At 42.0% G+C, this 20659-nt stretch overlaps 1 protein-coding gene across 1 annotated transcript in view; it reads right to left on the bottom strand.

The window, feature by feature from the left end:
• Positions 1 to 20659, bottom strand: part of PACS1 (phosphofurin acidic cluster sorting protein 1) — a 202230-nt gene that overhangs the window by 119330 nt on the left and 62241 nt on the right. The window lies entirely within an intron of this gene.

Genomic DNA, 20659 nt, shown 5'->3' on the forward strand with positions numbered 1-20659 from the left:
CATGGAAAACCTTTCATACACTGAAAGATTGGAGAGACTGGGGCTCTTCTCCCTGGAAAAGCGGAGACTCAGAGGAGACATGATAGAGACCTACAAGATCATGAAGGCATAGAGAGAGTAGAGAGGGACAGATTCTGCAAACTTTCAAAACATAAAAGAACAAGAGGGCATTCAGAAAAGTTGGAAGGAGACAGATTCAGAACGAATGCTAGGAAGTTTTTCTTTACCCAGCGTGTGGTGGACACCTGGAATGCGCTTCCAGAAGACGTAATAGGACAGAGCACGGTACTGGAGTTCAAGAAAGGATTGGACAATTTCCTGCTGGAAAAAGGGATAGAGGGGTATAGATAGAGGGCTACTGCACAGGTCCTGGACCTGTTGGGCCGCCGCGTGAGTGGACTGCTGGGCACGATGAACCTCAGGTCTGACCCAGTAGAGGCACTGCTTATGTTCTTATGTATGTTCTTATATCTCATAATACAGGAGACAAAATTTCCGCTGTAACAGACAACCGAATAATCACAGAAATACTCTAAAGTATATTACACTTACAGTTTCTTTTAAAGTTCATCCTTACAGACTGACCAGTTTCTTAGATCTTAAGAAGGTAGCTATGACCACCTCCAAGTAGCTCTTCTGCGCTAAGGCAGTGCATTCAAGAGTCCTGCTATAAGCCCAAAATGTTCCGGATCCTTTAGGGCAACTGGGCCCCTGTGAGAGGAGATTTGGGAGAAGTGGTAGTCTGAGACATTGGTTCCTTTGCAGCCAAACCAGATCCGCATAGCATGGCCTATGCGGTCAGTCTGGAGCAACCAGGGATTACTAACTCCATGTGCATCACTATTCTTTGAATGACCCTGCCTATCACAGGCCACAGAGGAAAAACATACCACAGCTCAGGGTTGTACGAGAGCAACCATGCTGGTGTTTCCAGGCTTGAATCTTCAGCTGAAGAAGTAAGAAAAAGTTGGGTTTTTTTTTTAATTTTTTTTGCCAAAGCCATTAGATCTAATGTCGGGCATCCCCATTAACGTACAATGCTGTCAAAGGCTTTTCAGAACAGGGACCACTCCCCTGGGTCCAGGGTCTGCTGACTGATCTATAGTCGGCCTGCACATTGTGCTGTTGATAGAGCTTGTGGGTGGACTTCTGCCCAGCAAAACAACTGGGCCTCCAATCTTACTGGAGCACTCTTGCCGGTTGATATAAGCCTTGCCTTCTAGGGTGTTCTCTAAAGTCTGTAGCACTAGGATGAATGGCTCGTAGTACCAATCGTTTGGGAGGGCAACCATCACCCCAGAACTGAACAACCCTCACAATGATCACCCCCAGCCATAAAGACTGGTATCTGTGGTCAGGATCACCCAAGAGGATATATGGAGAGGCAAGCCTTTTGCCTAGGATTCTGGCCTGAGCCACCAACCCAAACTGAGATACGCTCTCTTTTCAGGTCAGTGACATCTGAAGTGAATCCATCCGTGGCAACCAACATGACAACAGCACTTCCTGAAGAGGGCATAAATGAGCTTTTGCCCAAGGAGTAACCTCTATGGTTACTACCATTGAGCCCAGAACCTGTAGACAGTGCCACAACATAGAAGCTGGCATTGCTAGATGTCTGAAATCTGGCATCTTAGCTTCAATTTGCGTTGCTCTGGAAAATCACGGCCCTCTGCCATGTTGAAGCAGTTCCTCAAGTACTCCAGCGATTGCATCAGCTCCAGGTGGCTCTTGCGAAAATTGATGATCCAACCCAGCTCCTGCAGGAGTTGCATAACCCGTGCCAAAGCCTTCTCGTTCTTGACCTTGGACGGAGCTCTGGTCAGCTAACTGTCCAAGTAGGGATATACTTGTATCTCCGTTTTACTAAAGGTGTGCTGCTATAATAACCATTACCTTAGTAAAGGTGTGAGGTACTGTTGTCGGACCAAATGGGAGCATCAAGAGCAGGAAATGTCTGCCTAGCACATGGAATCTTAAGAACTTCCTGTTAACCAGAAATATGGGGATGTGCGAGTAAGCCTCCATCAGATTCAGAAAGGCTAGGAATTCCTTAGAGCCATTGAAGCTATGACCGACTTTTAATGCTGCATTGACTGAATTCAGATCTAGGATTGATCTCTAATCCTCTGAGTCCTTTTTGAGCACAATAAAATATATGGAGTATCTTATCTGCCCAAGCCCAGTTCTTTGGATGGTACAGGTTCTATGGCTTGAATATTTTGTAGCCGTTGAACTGTTGCTTGGATCCCGATTGCTTTCTCTGGCCGAAGAGTTCACAAATAAGTCCAGTAGAAGATGATAAAATTCGAGCTTGCAACTTTCTCAAATTATGTTCAGCACCCAGTGGTCTAAGCAAATCCTTTCCCAGGCCTCCCAGTAAGTCGACAATCTCCCCCATCTGCGGGGGTTCAGTTACTGACCTGGCATCACTGGAATATCTTGTAAGCTGCTTCGGGGTGCAAACCAGAGGATTGAGCTCTCCTTGAGCTTCCAAATCTCTGTGCAGAGGACTCTGCTGAGGATTGACGAAACTGTTGCGAGCCATAAAAATGACCGTGACTTGACCCCCTCATGGGCGTGTAGTCTATTATCTGGCAAAGGCTTAGGGTGACTATCTGTCACACCGGTCACAAGATCATCTAGCCCCTTTGCTCAACGTGGCTTTGGAAGTCAAATCTCCTGCCTATATTGCCTGATCCAGCGCATTCTACGGACAGAGAAAGAATAAGCAGAAATCTCTCACATAACCCTGAAGATGTCATATAGAGCATGTGCACAACTCAAAACAACCCTAAAATTAGCAACTGTGGATATGCATCATTCTCTGCTGCCGGATCCTGAAATAATATAGTATGGCAAGCACATGTAGCAAAGGAAGCACCCGCCACAGCCTTCAGTCCCAAAGCCAAGGCCTCAAATTGCCTTTTGAGGACTTCATCCACCCTGAGGTCTTGCACATCTTTCAAAATCACTCCACCTTCACTAGGAAGAGAAGTGTGCTTTGTAACTTGTGCTACCAATGAATCCACTTTAGGTGGAACAAACAGCGGTTGAAAATCAGGAGCCATTGAGTACAATTTGGCCATAGTTCTGTCAATGTTTAATCTGTAACCCATTCTGAGCTCTTTGGGAACAATGGGATAGAAAATGAATTAAAATAAATAAATAACCCTCAAGGGACACTCCCAATGCTCCATCAGCATCTTTGTAATGTCAGGATGCAAAGGACAAAAATGTGGTCCGAGCCTTAGAACTGCTCGTGACAGACATCTAAGTATCAGAGGTCTGTTAAGCTTTAATTCCTGCAAAGATCCTGTAATGACCTGCAGTAAGACAGCCAGCTTACATAGGCGGCATAGGGTCCTCTCCCTGGTCCAGTGCTGCCACAGACTCTCTTGCTGATGGCCCCAGATGGAAGACCCTCAATCTTCTAAAACTGAAGATTCACTCTGAGAGAGTAAAGGCTTAGATTCTGACACCCAGTCATCACAGTCCTGTTCCGACTAGACCCCCGGTTCTTGCGGATGAACTTTCATTGGAGGAATAGTGCTTTGTGAGGATAAACCCTCCTGAACAACCACCAGCAGGTCGTACCCAATAATTCAGGTAAGCTTCAAACATTAGATTCACAAAATCAGGGGTAAAGCACTGAACAGGATTCCCAGAGGACCACTGCAGGGACTCTTCTTGTCTTCTTATGGGTCCAGCGACTGCTGCATATTTGCGCTTCACTGAAGATGCCCAGTTGCTATTCAATAGCTCTAAAGGGGATTTTTGACCCAAACACTGGGTCACCTGCGACGCCATCAGCCCAGAAGGACCAGAGGATGCTAAGCCTATGGCTCTCCCCTCCCCTCACATGCCCCACACACGTGGCACACAGATGCTCCTTAGCTGGCCATCCAGAGCAAATCTAGCATGAATAAGGGGTAAGAGTACAAATATAGATATTTTAACAAATAATCGAGATGTTTTGAGGCTTTTAAAACCAAATCGGGAAATCTAAGATAGCCACTGCACAAAAAACGGCCCAAGATTGCTATATTAAAACCCAAAAAATTGTGAAAACATCTTTTTAGAAGTAAGAGACCTAAATACTAGCCCGAGAAATCTTTAAAATTGAAATCTGAGACTTCCCCCATGTCTCCCATAAACAGCAACAGATTGTACTCGCAGTTCTGCTGCAATTCTTTCAGTACTGTGCATGCTTCAGATCTAAGGGAAACAGAGAAGACTTCTGCCTCAGACAAGCATGTAAAAACAATCCAAATGCTTGTTTCTTCAGGCTGTCAGTCAGACCAGAAATTGGACTGAGACCTCAGACCCCCCCCCCCCAGCTCCACATACATTGATGGGAGGAGGGAAAATGCAGCCATCATACGATAGAGCCTTCAGGACAAACACAGGACCACACAGCCTGTAATCCATCTCCGAAACTAACCCAAGAGCGAGCCTTACTACCAGGGGAACAGTCCCCAAGAGTGTTAAAGCAGGTTAGCTACTTAGGTTCCCTGTAAAAGGGATGCCCTCCCAGGTACAAACTACACCCATGAAAATCCGTCTTCTCCCAGGCAGAGCTGCCCCAGTAACACTGGGACCTCTAAAGCACTGAGAAGCCTCAAAATTTGGATAAAAACCAGAAAATAAATCAACAGAAGAACAGAAAGACACTTTCCAACTCGTGCATAGAAGGAGCATCTGAGGAGCTAGAGTACCACCCAGTGGTGCAGAAGGCAGAGCTGAAAGAAAAAAAAAAAGTACAGTTCTATTCCAGAACAGTGAATATCACCACCATTTTTTGTGCACAATTCAGTCCTGTTCCTGTCTACATGGTACTGCAAATGACAGCACATCTAGCCTGTCAAATAATAATAATAGTTTTATTTATATCCCGTCATACCTTTTCAGTTTGAGACGGTATACAAGTGGAGCTGTAAGGACAGTGAACTTATATCAGTTAGATTTGGGAGAGATAGATAGACAGAAATGTGACTGGGAGAAAAGGGGGAAGGGATGTGTAAGGCATGGTAGGTGTTAAGCAGAATTGAAAGGTCAGATAAATCTGTTGAACAGGTGGGTTTTTAGTGATTTTCTGAATGAATGGTATGTTAGTGAGTTCAGGATGAGGTCACTTAAGGTGTTATTCCAGATCCCTGCTTAAAAGGAGAGTGTCCTGTTGAGGAATCTTTTGAATTTGCATCCTTTGGGGGAAGGAAATGTGAACAGTAATGTTCTTCGTGAAAAGCGGAGTTTGTCCTGTAGGTTGAGGTGTTTCAGGAGGTAGGTGGGTGGAGTGCCGAAGAGAGTCTTGAAGCACAGGCAACCGAATTTGAAGATACTTCTGGCCTCGATAGGTAGCTAATGAAGTTTCTTGTAGTATGGTTGGGGCTCTAACTGTTGCTCTGTGCAGATTAGGTCTACCATGCTATTTTTGAAATTTAAAAGTCATTTTACTTCTACTTTGAATGGAACCACTCTTATACTTGGGATAATGACCTGTTGCCATTTAATAATCGGACATTTTTCCCCTAGATACTTATCCAAACAGCATCCTCAGGTAACAAGTTTCACACTTTGATTGTTCATTGAGTGAAAAAATACCTGCTAAAATTTGTTTTAAATCTGTTACCTATGGCTTTGTTTATTTATAGATTTAGCTCACATTTCCAAGGTGTTACATTCAGATACTACTGTAGGACTCCATGAAAATTATTTGAATAAATAGTCGTTTCCTATTAAACTGTTTCAAGCCACTCATGATTTTGTAATCCTGTATATCCCCTTTACAGACATCTTCCTTAAGCTGAAGTGTGTTAAACCTTTTAACCTTTCTTCACAAAGGGACCTGTTCCATCCCCTTTATCATTCAGTCACTCTTCGCTGTACCTTTTCTAGTCAGATGTCTTTTTTATATAGGAACCACCACAGCTGCACACAATCTGTATAGATCCATGGAGTTGCTCTTCCATGGATCTATAAAGAAGCATTAAGACATTCCCCAACTTATTTTCCATTCTTTTCTGAACAATTCTTTACATGTTTTGTTTTGTTTTTTGACTGCTGTTGATATTGGGCTGAGGATGTCCACAAAAACTTCAAAATCTCTTTCCAGGATAGCAACTACAAATACAAAATTCAGCATTGTTAATATATAGTTAGGACTGGTTTTTCCTATGTACATTCACTGTATACTTGACAACATTAAATTTATTCTTCCATTTTGACATATAATTCTCCACTCTGACTGTTCCTCACAGTCAGCTTGTGTTTTAATTACTTTGAATATTTTTGGAATCTACACATTTGACAAGTTCACTCATTGCTCACTTTTCCAGATCATTAGTTGTCAAAACACTGGTACTAGTCTACTCTCTATTTTTTATATTGGGAAAAATGACCTCAGATTCCTATCCCATGACTTTTAAAATTTTCTAAGTCATCTCATGGGGACTTTGGCAAATGCTTTCTGAAAATCCAAACACAGTAGAGTCTCACTTATCTGATAAACCTCTGCTGATGTCATAGCGTCAAATGAAGAAAAAAAACGCCAGAAGAAGAGGGCATGGGATAAAGTTAAGAGGTGATAGGCTCAGGAGTAATCTGAGGAAATACTTTGTTACAGAAAGGGTGGTAGATGCGTGGAATAGTCTCCTGGTAGAGGTGGTGGACTGTGTCTGAATTCAAAAAAGAATGTGATCTCTTAGGGAAAGGAGGAGATAGTAGATGCTGCAGGTGGGCAGACTGGATGGGCCATTTGGCCTTTATCTGCTGTCATGTTTCTAGGTTTCTATCATTCAAATATTTTTTTTTATTTAATTTGTTTTCTATCCCGTTCTCCCCAAAGAGCTCAGAACAGGTTACAGGTTAACATACATAATATATAGGTAACAGGTTACAATTTTCCATAGTTACAGCACAATTTTTTCAATATAAATCTTTATCCTAACTTCACACATACTAGGGATCTAATATCAATATACAGTTTACAAGTTAAATTTTCCATAGTTACAGTGCAAGATTTTTCAATACAAGTTTTTATCCTAATGCAACACATTCAGGAGGGGGGTAGACTCAAGAGTAATGTTAAAAAATTCTTCTTTACAGAGAGGGTGGTTGATGCGCGGAATGCGCTCCTGAGGGAGGTGGTGGAGAAGAACACGGTGACAGAGTTCAAACAAGCGTGGGATGAACACAGAGGATCTCTAATCAGAAAATAATGGGTATACACTGAAGGAACTAAGGCCAGTACTGGGCAAGCTTGCTCAGTCTGTGTTCCATATATGAACATTCAGTTGAGGACAGGCTGGGAAGGGCTTCGATGGCTGGGATGGTTAAGATGGGCTGGAGTGAGCTTTGATGGAGACTCCAGTAGATGGAACCTAAGCACATTAACCAGGCAGGGCTTGAGGAGTGGCGCTAACAGACAGGGGGGCGCTAGGGTGTGGCGTGCCGTACTGGAATGGATAGTGTGCAAAGTATTTTTGTTGAGTACGTTGTAGATTTTTCTACATGAAGACACCTACTTTTCATATGATTTTGGGTAAATCTAGTTAGTAATGCACTTGTGGTAGACAGAGCCTTTGACCAATTAAGAGCCTATGAAAAGTTAGGTGCAAAAAATATAAAATCTGAAAATAGATTGCAGCCAATGCCAGAAAAACCATTAGGGATTAATAGTAAGAATGGTCATAATAATATTCGGTATTTATGTAAATTGCTGGGTTAAGCAAGACCATAATGGAAATTGGATATATACAGAAAATATTTGTAGAGGTATTTAAATTATAAGTGTTCATGTTTCCTTCTCTCTTTGTCCAAGTTTCCCACCTGCAGCCTCATGGTTTAATTGATAACAGATGTTCCTGAACTGACCTAGTGGCTGAGAAAATAAAGGCGAAAGAGTTGGCGTTCATGAAATATAAAAAAACCCAAGAAGAGGAGAGCAGAAAGGACTACAGGGTGAAACTGAAAGAAGCCAAGAGAGAGATACGTTTGGCGAAGGCACAGGCGGAAGAACAAATGGCTAAAAATGTAAAAAAGGGAGATAAAAATTTTTTCAGATATATTAGTGAAAGGAGGAAGATAAAAAATGGAATTGCTAGGCTAAAAGATGCTGGGAACAAATATGTGGAGAGTGATGAGGAGAAAGCAAATGTGCTAAACAAATACTTCTGTTCTGTGTTCACAGAAGAAAATCCTGGAGAAGGACCGAGATTGTCCGGCAAAGTTACACGAGAAAATGGAGTAGATTCTGCGCCGTTCACGGAGGAGGGTGTTTATGAGCAACTTGAAAAACTGAAGGTGGACAAAGCGATGGGACCAGACGGGATCCATCCCAGGATACTAAGGGAACTCAGAGAGGTTCTGGCGAGTCCTATTAAAGACTTGTTCAACAAATCTCTGGAGACGGGAGTGATTCCTGGGGATTGGAGGAGAGCGGATGTGGTCCCTATTCATAAAAGTGGTCACAGGGATGAAGCAGGAAACTACAGGCCGGTGAGCCTCACTTCAGTTGTTGGAAAAATAATGGAAGTGTTGCTGAAAAAAAGGATAGTGTATTTCCTTGAATCTAATGGGTTACAGGATCCGAGGCAACATGGCTTTACAAAAGGTAAATCGTGCCAAACGAACCTGATTGAATTTTTTGATTGGGTGACCAGAGAGCTGGATCGAGGACATATGCTAGATGTAATTTATTTGGATTTCAGCAAAGCCTTTGATACAGTTCCTCATAGGAGGCTGTTGAACAAACTTGAAGGGCTGAAGTTAGGACCCAAAGTGGTGAACTGGGTCAGAAACTGGCTGTCTGACAGACGCCAGAGGGTGGTGGTTAATGGAAGTCGCTCGAAGGAAGGAAAGGTGACTAGTGGAGTCCCTCAGGGTTCGGTGCTGGGGCCAATCCTGTTCAATATGTATGTAAGTGACATTGCTGAAGGGTTAGAAGGAAAAGTGTGCCTTTTTGCAGATGATACCAAGATTTGTAACAGAGTAGACACCGAAGAGGGAGTGGAAAATATGAAAAAGGATCTGCAAAAGTTAGAGGAATGGTCTAATGCCTGGCAACTAAAATTCAATGCAAAGAAATGCAGAGTAATGCATTTGGGGATTAATAATAGGAAGGAACCGTATATGCTGGGAGGAGAGAAGCTGATATGCACGGACGGGGAGAGGGACCTTGGGGTGATAGTGTCCGAAGATCTAAAGGCGAAAAAACAGTGTGACAAGGCAGTGGCTGCTGCCAGAAGGATTCTGGGCTGTATAAAGAGAGGCGTAGTCAGTAGAAGAAAGAAGGTGTTGATGCCCCTGTACAGGTCATTGGTGAGGCCCCACTTGGAGTATTGTGTTCAGTTTTGGAGACCGTATCTGGCGAAAGACGTAAGAAGACTTGAGGCGGTCCAGAGGAGGGCGACGAAAATGATAGGAGGCTTGCACCAGAAGACATATGAGGAGAGACTGGAAGCCCTGAATATGTATACCCTAGAGGAAAGGAGAGACAGGGGAGATATGATTCAGACGTTCAAATACTTAAAGGGTATTAACGTAGAACAAAATCTTTTCCAGAGAAAGGAAAATGGTAAAACCAGAGGACATAATTTGAGGTTGAGGGGTGGTAGATTCAGGGGCAATGTTAGGAAATTCTACTTTACGGAGAGGGTGGTGGATGACTGGAATGCGCTCCCGAGAGAGGTGGTGGAGAGTAAAACTGTGACTGAGTTCAAAGAAGCGTGGGATGAACACAGAAGATTTAGAATCAGAAAATAATATTAAAGATTGAACTAGGCCAGTTACTGGGCAGACTTGTACGGTCTGTGTCTGTGTATGGCCGTTTGGAGGAGGATGGGCAGGGGAGGGCTTCAATGGCTGGGAGGGTGTAGATGGGCTGGAGTAAGTCTTAACAGAAATTTCGGCAGTTGGAACCCAAGCACAGTACCGGGTAAAGCTTTGGATTCTCGCCCAGAAATAGCTAAGAAGAAAAAAAAAAAAAAAAAAAAAAAAAATTTTAAATTGAATCAGGTTGGGCAGACTGGATGGACCATTCGGGTCTTTATCTGCCGTCATCTACTATGTTACTATGTTACTATGACCGGCTTGGAAGATATTTGATCTTGCATCCCATTATTTGGTAGAGAAAGGGAGCTTGTATCTCTTAAATGTACTTTGATAATAATTATCGTATATGAGATAAGACATGACGTGTTGTTTGTGTATGAATGTGGGATCCCAGAGTGTGACTGGATGGATGTGAATTGTGTATTTAAATATGAAATGTTTATAAGACTAATACTATAAAATTTTAGGTTTTGAAAATTCCAGAGGCAACATATGAAAATGGTTAAGTTAAAGCCAGGGACACTGTTACCAAGGAAATGCCAGTCTTTGAGAGGCCCAGTATATAGAAAGGTCAGTTAGTTTGACCTTTGGTTTAGGAATATGGTACAGAGTTGGATATCTTATTCTGAATATTATAACACTAGCTTTATAGCCCGTTACATTAACGGGTGCTAGAATATGTGTGTGTGTGTGTGTGTGTCTGTCTTTATTTCTTTCTCTCTCTGTCTCCTTAGCCGCTTTCTGTGCTCCCCCTATCCAGCAGTTCTCTACATATGGACCACTTGGCCTTGGAAGAGACGGTCCCCCCCATACAAAGAACTTGGTAATGAATGTAATTGGCAATGTAATCTTAATTTGAACCTCAAGCTTAATTGGACATAAAATTAAATAAAAACTATTTTGATTAAATTACATGTCTGTGTATGGGTTACTAGCATGAAATACCCTGTATTGAGGTACAATGCGCATCTCGCGTCCTTAGGCTCTGGGTTTCTGGCCCAGAAATACCTAAGAAAAAGGACCATTTAAATTCATTTATGGAGCATGTATGGTTGGGCAGACTGGATGGACCATTCAGGTCTTTATCTACCATTATTTACTATGTTACTGAGGATCTAGTACCAATATACATTTCTTTGTAATCCATCGGTCATGGGCAGGGGAGTTAGGTGAAGAGGTATGTTTTTATTGCTTTCCTAAAGTTGAGGAGTCCTTCAAGGGATCTGGATAGAGAGAGACAGTTTCTGTAGCCGATTTTTCAGTAAATTTGTTCCATCAATACAAAAGTTTATAAAATTGCTAAACCTGCTTAGGAAAACAATCCTTCTCACTAATAACGTGCTATCTCAACCCAACGAGGACAATGAGAAATGCTGACATGAGTAATTTTTCTTCCACCCAATGTCACATCATTTTGTCAGTCAATGGACTAAAGTGTACTTGAATCACTAAAGAAAAAAAAATATCATAAGCTTCTAACAATGCTTGTTTGTGCTTTGGATGATGGAATGTTTGAAATATTAAAGAAAGTGAATATTAAAAAAATTATTTACTGGATCACTCAATCATGAGATAAAATTGAACCACAAATCCTAGTAAGATCATGAAGGAAGTTACTTGCCGAAGATGAAAATGGACACTTTGAAGATACTGAATTTGAAGCAGCTGAGCAAGATGATGATCTCCTTCAATAGAAGAAAAACAGGGCTGTGAATGCTACTAAAGATGACAAAGGAATGGATGCAGAAAAAGAAACAAAAAGAACCGACAGTGATGTGATTACTACAGTGAATGGGAGTGACAATGAAGATGATGATGATGAAGACGACTGCACCAATCCTGCATTTGGCCTAGATAAAACTGAGTCATAGTGAAGGGGTCAAGGATATCGAGATAGCACTTGTTTACATAGAACAAGAGGAGACTACAGAATAACAAGGGGGATAGGTACCCATAGGTACCCTAAGGGGCAGGGACAAACTTTATCCCCATGTTATTCTCTAAAAACTTGAGACTAGTATCAATATGTAAAAACTTAACACATCTTAGACAACTGGCAACTGAATTCAATGATTAAAAAAAAATTGAAAAAGCTGCTTTTGGATTTCAATGAAATAAAGATTAGGTTCTTACCTCGAATGCTAGGATTATTCATATGAACACGCAAGTTGTTTGCAGAAGGATGTCGCACATCTTTCAACTCTGCCTCTTTCCCAGTGGGCTCACTCATGTCCCCTTAATTTGTACATAAGCAGTCAAGACCAACTAGGAGATATCATAGGAGGGATGGGAACAGTGATTCTGCCATCCCCACCATCTCTTCTGCTCTGTAAAAACTATAACAACCAATGTTAATAAAGCCCAAAACAAAAACTATGCGCAACCAGCACTAACATTTACAGAGCTCGTAGCTACTTATCCTACCATCTGGCAGAGCTGTATGTTCTTTTTTTTTTTTCTGCTTAGCTGAGAGGCAAAGAAATTCTCCATTTCAGGCAGACAGCAGGTGAAGACCACCTAAAGGGCAGGCTTCAGGACTACTAGATACATTTGCAAGAAAGAATATTATTGAGGTAAGAATTTAGTCTTTCTTTCTAGAGGAATGCATCTTGTAGTCCTGCACACTAGGGACATACCAAAGCAGTCCCCCGAGTCTAGAACAGGTCTACTGAGCCTGCCTTCAACACGGAGGACTCAAAAGTGGCATCCTTCTTAACTGCCATGTCCACTCTATAAAACCTTGTAAAGGTATGAAGAGTGGACCATGTAGCTGCTCTACAAATCTTCTCAGGTGAAACTGCCTGAGCCTCTGCCCAAGAGAAAGCCATACCTCTGGTGGAATGTGCTTTCACTGAGATTGGCGGCTGCTTACCACAGCCAACATAGGCCAAAGAAATTGTCAGTCTAATCCATCTGGATATAGTAACCTTGGATGCAGACTTCCCTTACTTGGCTGGACTCATCAAAACGAAGAGATGATCAGAGACTCGAAATTCATTGGCAACTTCAAGCTAACAAAAAATAATTCTCCTGATGCCCAGTAACTTCAATACTTTGTCCTTTTTCTTCAACCTTGTGGGATGAAACTTGGGTAACTGAACTTAATTGACACGGAAGGTCAAAACTACTATCTATCGGTAAGAAGGACGGAACCACGAACAAGGAAATCCCTGCTTCCAGAATCTTTAGGAAGGCTACCTGCAAGAGAGAGCTTGCAATTCAGACGTGATCGTCACCAAGAACAGTGTCTTGAACGCAACATCTATCAGAGAGGCCACCTGTAAGGAATCATACAGCCTTGCTGAGACCCTGAAAGACGATTTTAAGATTCCAGGATGAAAAAGGAAGCCGCACCAAAGGATGCAACCAGAGAGTCCCTTTAAAGTATTTTGCCCCTCCGGATGCGACACCAAAGAATCTTCTCTCCCTAGGTTCGGAAACATGAAAGGACTGCTATCTGCACTTTCAGAGATCCTACTGACAGCTCTTTCTCAAGTCCCTCTTACAAAAATTTCCAGGACTGCAAAGATTGGGGCCTACAAGTGCTCTACATCATCCTTGGCATATCGGTGCTGAAATGGTTTCCAGGCCTTAATATAGGCCGCAACAGTCTTAAGGCTTCTTAGCTTGAAGCAGAATGGTAAAGACCATCTTCTTGGCAGCTGGAGAGGAGTGAGAACCAGAAGCTTGCTGCCTTCTGCCACTGCCAAACTTCTGTCTTGACCCCTGAAAAGACCTTTGGGGGTCACCTGGCCTCCCCAGTATGGATGGAATCTTTGAGAGCCTCGAAAATTCCAATGCCCACTGTCTGATCCAGAGCATTTTGCAGGCAGAGACAGAATAGGAAGAAACCTTGCTCGTGACTCTGATTATGTAATACAGAGCCATCTGCCACATAATTTACCAATAGAACCATCTGGAGGTTGTTGTCACCATCTATCGTCAAAATAGGAATTAGCTGCATGCAGCATGCACATGCCACAAAGGAAGCTGTGGCCGCAGCTTTATTGCCCAAAGCCAAGGTCTCAAATTGTCTCTTGAAGACTTTGTCCACCTTATGATCCTGTGCATCTTTTAACATCACACCCCCTTCACTGGATAAGGAACATAAGAACAAAACGACATAAGAATTGCCATACTGGGATGGACCAAAGATCCACCAAGCCCAGAATCCTGTTTCTAACAGTGGCCAACCTAGATCCCAAGTACATAGAAAGATCCCAAGTAGTAAAACAGATTTTATGCTACTTATCCTAGGAATAAGTAGTGGATTTCCCAAGCCATCTCAATAATAGCCTATGGACTTTTCTTTTAGAAAATGATCCAAACCTTTTTAAAATCCTGCTAAGCTGATTGCACCACATTCTCCAGCAACAAATTCCAGAGTTTTAATTACACATTGTGTGAAGAAATAATTTCTCCGGTCTGTTATAAATCTACCACTTAGTAGCTTCATCACATGCCCCCTAGTCCTAGTATTTTTGAAAAGAGAAAAAAAAGTGATTTACATCTACCCTTTCCACTCCACTCAGTATTTTATAGGCCTCTATCATATCATCTATGAGCCGTCTTTTTTCCAAGCTGAAGAGCCCTAGCCACTTTAGCCTTTCCTCATAGGGACGTCGTCCCATTTTCGCCACCCTTCTCTGTACCTTTTCTAATTCCACTACATCTTTTTTGAGATACAGCAACCAAAATTGCACACAGTATTCGAGGTGCGGGCCATATCATAGAGTGACACAAGGGCATTATAACATTTTCATCTTAATTTCCATTTCTTTCCTGATAATTTCTAACATTCTATTTGCTTGCTTAGCTGCCGCCACACATCAAGCTGAGGATTCAACATATCCTCAATGACGACACCTAGATCCTTTTCATGGGCAATGACTCCTAATGTGAAACCCTGCATCACAGAGCTATAGTTCAGGTTCCTCCTTCCCACATGAATCACTTTGCACTTGCTCACATTAAATGCCATCTGCAAATTTGATGCCCAGTCTCCCAGTCTCACAAGATCCTCTTGCAATTTTTCACAGTCTTCTTGCAATTTAACAACTTTGTGTCATTAGCAAATTTAATTATCTCACTAGTTATTCCCATGTCTAGATCATTGATATATACTGTATGTTAAAAAGCAGCGGTCCCAGAACAGACTCCTGGGGTACCCCACTATTTTCCCTTCTCCAATGAGAATATTGACCATTTAAACTTACTCTTTGTTTTCTGTCTTTCAATCAGTTCTTAATTCATAATAGGACATTACCTCCCATCCCATGACTTTCCTAATTTCCTCAGAAGTCTTTCTTTGTCAAATGCCTTTTGAAAATCCAAATACATATCAACCGGCTCACCTTTATCCGCATTCATTCACTCTTTCAAAGAAATGCAATAGATTGGCGAGGCAAGATTACCCTTGACTAAATCCACGTTGGCTTCCTCTCATTAATCCATGCTTATGCATACATTCTGTCATTTTGATCTTTATAATAGCCTCTACCATTTTGCCTGGCACCAATGTCAGACTCACCAGTCTATAATTTCCCAGATCACCTCTGGAACCCTTTTAAAATCAGCTTCACATTGGCCACCTTCCAGTCTGCCTGTACTATGCTGGATTTTAGAGAAAAATTCTGTCACCGTCCCTGTCCCTGCAGATCACCGCAAGAAATCATCCTGTGTTATTCCTTAGTGTCTATCTCAACCTCAGTTCTTCTTCAATGCAAGGCTTCAGGGTCAGTGGGGTTCTTTCCTCTCTCCTTAAAGAATGACATGGGGATAGTTTCCCGCAGTTAATCACAGGAACAGAGACAATTTCTATCACTATGTCATTTTCTATGACTGCAAGTTCATTTTTCAATTCTATCAGCACTCTAGGATGTATACCATCCAGTCCAAGTGATTTGCTACTGTTGAAGTCAGCTTGGTGATTTGGGCCTTAGGCTGCTCAAATATCTGTTGAAATTCAAGAGTCATTGGACAGTGCTTAATCTTAATCTTAGCCACCAGCAGAGAGCCCTCCGAAGACTCTCAATATTTTGTAATCAGTTTAATGATGTTAGGATGCCAAGGGAAGAATGTGGTTGGAGCAATGGAACGGCTCATTACTGAACACTGTGAGGTGGAGGCTTGTGGGAATTCCAACGAATCCACAATAATGCCTGGGAGCAAGGCAGGTCCTCCCCCCGGTGAAGGGCAACCACTGCCTCCTGACTGCTGGTTTCAAGCTGAGAGCAAGACTCTGCCATGGAGGATGCAGCTCCCTGAGACAATAGTGGCATAAAATCAGACCTCCAATTGTCCCAGTAAATGTCCGACTGGATATCCTTGTTCTTCTTTGGACCTGGTTCTGATCAGGGAGTGACCTGAGGGGACGTCCCCTTATGCACAACCACTCATGCACCTGTAGCAGACGCTAGAGGACCCTGATCATTTAAACACAACAGGCTCATGAAGTCTGGGGTAAAGCCCTGCACTAGAAGCCCAAAAGACCCCATCAGAAGCTTCCTGTATGTACTCTTGAGTTCTGCAGTGCTGATACACCTGCGTTTCGCCAATTCACCTTTGGAGGTTTATGGTAAGGACCTTTTCTCCTTAAACCAAGCCTCCTGTGGATCCTCAACCCTGAGGACTCAGAGATGGCTGATCTCATGGCTAACTCCCAACCCTACCCTACATGTGCCACAGCATGCGGAATACAGACACTCCTCGGCTAACCATCCAGCGCAAAGCTGGCATGATATAGGGGTAGAAAATCCTGAGGGGTCTCTCCCTGTTGATTTTAAGCAAACTCAAGGGGTTTTGAGGCAGATAGAGTCTTCAGGAAAAAAATTGGGAAATCCAAGATAGCCACCTTGGATGCAATCTTGGAGCCAAAAAATGGCCTGGGGGAGAAAATTAAAAGGCAAAAAATCTCAAAAATGGGTTTCTAGAGGTGGGTTACCCTATCCCTTGCCCCTAGGAACCTGCAAAATACCAGAATTCATACCCCCCCCAAATTACCCCATAGGCTGCAATAGTGTTACTCACTGTGCCCTGTGGTGCCTGCCTGCGTCAGCTCAGAAATGCAGCTAGAAAACTGGAGATGACCTTTGCCTCAAATTTTCTCCACAAAATGTGGTGTTTGGGCTGCTAGCTGGACTGATGTCAAGACTGAGCCTTAACCCCCCACAACTCCTCATGCCACAACCGGGGAGGGGGGGAGGGGAACCCACGCAACTGGCCCATGATTAAGTCTCGGTGAACTGGAACGGAGCCAAACAGCATGCACTCAAGCTCCTGATGATTCAGGGATGAAATCTAGCTACACAGGGAATGGACCCCAAGCTCCAAAAATATTGAAGCAGACTGTTTAAACAGGTATCTGCTAGGGTTGATCCTGCTAGCAGCACACTTCCACCCTGCGAGTCTGCGTCTTCTCCCAGGCAGAGGTCCAAACTAGAGGGAACTCAAGGTACCAAGCCTCAAACTACGGATACAAAAAAAAAAAAAACAACAACTCCCTGAAAATAATTTTTTAAAAACCCATACAGCAGATCAGGGACTGGATGGGGATAAACTTTGTCCCCGAGTCATTCTCTAGAAGATACGACTGTTATTAATATTATGTTATTAAAACGCTGGTGTGATCTCAACACAAGGAAGAGAATTAAAATAGGAAAACAAATCAAACCACAATTTTTTAAAATAACTTTTGTTTCTAATTTGTTCCAATTAAAATGTGTTGTTTCAGTAACTATACTACTATGCTTGAATTAATGCAGTACACTACTGTATACAATTTTAATTTTTGACTATATAGTATTTCTGAAAAAAGGTGTTACAGTACAAGCACGTTAGCAGACTGTTGAATGTACTAAATTTAAACAATATTTGAAACACATTCTGTATGCTTCTTATTTATGCTTTATCTGACTTTTCAGTCATCTGACAATAGGTCAGTCTCGTTTATATTGGATAATCGAGACTCTACTGTACAGTAATACTAAAGGCTCACCTTATCTACATGCTTATTCAAACTTTCCCAAGAATTCTAACAGAATATTTATGCATCACTTCTCTTTTCTAAATGTATGCTAGTTTTTCCCCAATAAGCATTGTTTATTATATAACCAGTTATTTTGAAAACTGCCATTATACCGGCTCCACTCTTGTCTTTAGGTACAGATGCAGATTTGAATGATAGGTTACAGAATACCAGTAAGCTCTGCAATTTCATATTTTAATTCATTTAGAACTTTAGCATGAAAACCATCAGGTCCTGATGATTTTCCACTACTTAGAATTATAAGTTTGCTTTAGCACCTCTTCTAGATTTGCAACAATTTTTTCAGTTCTTCTGAAATCACCTCCTACAAAGAAGGGTTCTAATGTGGGTGTATCTCCCCAGCACAAAGATCAAAGCAGATATTTCATTTAGTTTTTTTTCTTTGGTTTTACCCTACACAAAATATCTCTTATTTGCCCTATTTCTAGAGTGTATTTTTATAAGAAGGAACCTAGGCAGAGAAGGCATACAGGCACATATAAAGTATTTGCATAAAAATGATCTGTGTCTGTATATGGCTATTTGGTAGAGGATGGGCTGGGGAGGGCTTCAATGGCTGGGAGGGTGTAGATGGGCTGGAATAGGTTTTAACGGAGATTTCGGCAGTAGGAACCCAAGCACAGTACCGGGTAGAGCTTTGGATTCTTGCCCAGAAATAGCCAAGAAGAAAAAAATACCTACACATATTTTGTCTGAAATAAACTCTTTGCCACACTACCATATTTTGTTCACAGAAACGGACTTTTCTAGCATCTTATCCCTTCTTAAAAGGCAGCAAAGTCAACATCTGATATCTAAAAGAATTTACTTGGCACAGCTGCTTTAATCCAGCCCTTATTTGACAGGAATAGATTTGCTAAAATAACTGTTCCTATGTGCTGCACTTGCCAAGAAAGAGTGGGATGAGCGAGTGGGGGACCCTGGCACCAATGGGGAGTAGAGTCACTGTTATTTTGGCATCATTTTCACTGTTTATGGTTAATTTATTTAAGGAGGAAAAATAAATCAAACAGGAAATCTTTAAAAAAATAAAATAAAATAAAACAAACAGCTAAGCTGAAAAATTGGAACACTATATACAGCCTATGATTAATTCAGATACAGATGAACAAACCCTTACTTAAACTGCCAAACAAAAAAGGACATGAATCTACTTTCTCTCATATTAAAATAGTTCCCTACAGTAACCAAGAAAGGGATACAGAGCTCAATGGCTCACCACAGAGCAACACAATAGTAATCCCACTCCCTTTCTTCACTCATGGAAAAATACATGAAGGTAGAGGGTGGTACCAGGAGACAGCATTATAGCTTGCCCAAACATACTAACATAAAATAATTACAGCTTCAGGAACAATGCTCCTAAGCTCTAGATGTCAAGAGCTACATGCCACAATCTCCCTAGGTAAAGATGCGGGATATTATGAAAGATTAGGGTCTTTACTGGATAATCTTTTTTCTGTTAATCATACGCAGGAGTTTGTACCTTAGGTGTTATCCATTTACATAGTTATGAACTGTGCTAAAGGATGCCAATCATATCTTTCAGCTCCTCCCCTCATCCAGTGTAGTGCCCTCTTTACATTGTACTAAAGCAATCGAACTCCACTGAAATAGAAGAAAAGAGAAAGAGAGGCACATGGAACTTCCCCGGAGATATCATACATTTCTGTTCTGCTCTGGAACTTATTATAGAAAAGAACAAGAATGAATATGAACTTGCGACTTAGCTGTATTAAGCAACCAACCTGCTAAGTGCAACTAGCACTAACATACTTATAAGGATCCCTGAGGTTCAACCCATTCATTACATTTCTTAAGAATTTCTTCTTACTTGGTTATCCAATTGACAGGAAAAGAAAACCAGTGTCAGATGGCAACAATATCCGAGGCAGAAAATAGGCGAAGTGAAACGCCGATAGATCTGGCGGTAGACTCCTGCATGTGATTAACAGAATGATTATCCTCTCGAGTTGCCCTGTCCACTCTGTAGAACTTTGTTAAGATATGTAGACCAAGTAGCTGCTCTACGGATCTCTTCAGAAGGAACTGCCTGGGATTCCGCCCAGGAAGAGGTCACACTTCTAGTCAAATGCACCTTAAGAGAAATTGGAGGATGTTTGCCACAGGTAATGTACGCCAACAAAATTGTCATGCGAGTCCATCTGGCAATATTAGCCTTTGAAGATGGTCTGAATTGTCGTGACTGACTGGTCAGGACAAACAGATTGTCAAGAGAGCCAAGAATCATTGGTCCTTTCCAGGTAGAGCAATAATGTTCTTCGCACAAATAGCCTCTGCATATCCTATCCTGCTTGGCCGAAGCTGTAGGGTGAAAATCGGGCAAACAAATTTCTTGTTTGATGTGAAAGGCTGTCACCACCTTTGGAAGGAAAGAAAGCACCATACGCAGTATAAATCCAGCCTCTGCAAACCTAAGGAAAAGCTCTTTACAAGAAAGAACTTGCAATTCTGAGATCTGTCTTGCTGAAACTATTGCCACCAGAAATACAATTTTTACCATAAGATCCAGCAGAGAAGCTTCTTGCAGAAGCTCATATGGAGGCTTAGAAATGCCTTTTAAAATGACATGAAGATTCCACGACAGGAAAAGCTGGCACAATGGGGGACACAATCTAAGCACCCCCTTTAAGAACCGAACAAGATGATATCTGGATGAGAAGCCAGTGACAGCTTTTCTCTTTGAGCCCAGAGGCACAAGAGGCCAGTTACCTGGACTTTAAGAGATGACATAGCTAGACCTTTCTGTAGTCCGGC

Source organism: Geotrypetes seraphini, chromosome 8 (genome assembly GCF_902459505.1).
Source record: "Geotrypetes seraphini chromosome 8, aGeoSer1.1, whole genome shotgun sequence".
Lineage (NCBI taxonomy): Eukaryota > Metazoa > Chordata > Amphibia > Gymnophiona > Dermophiidae > Geotrypetes > Geotrypetes seraphini.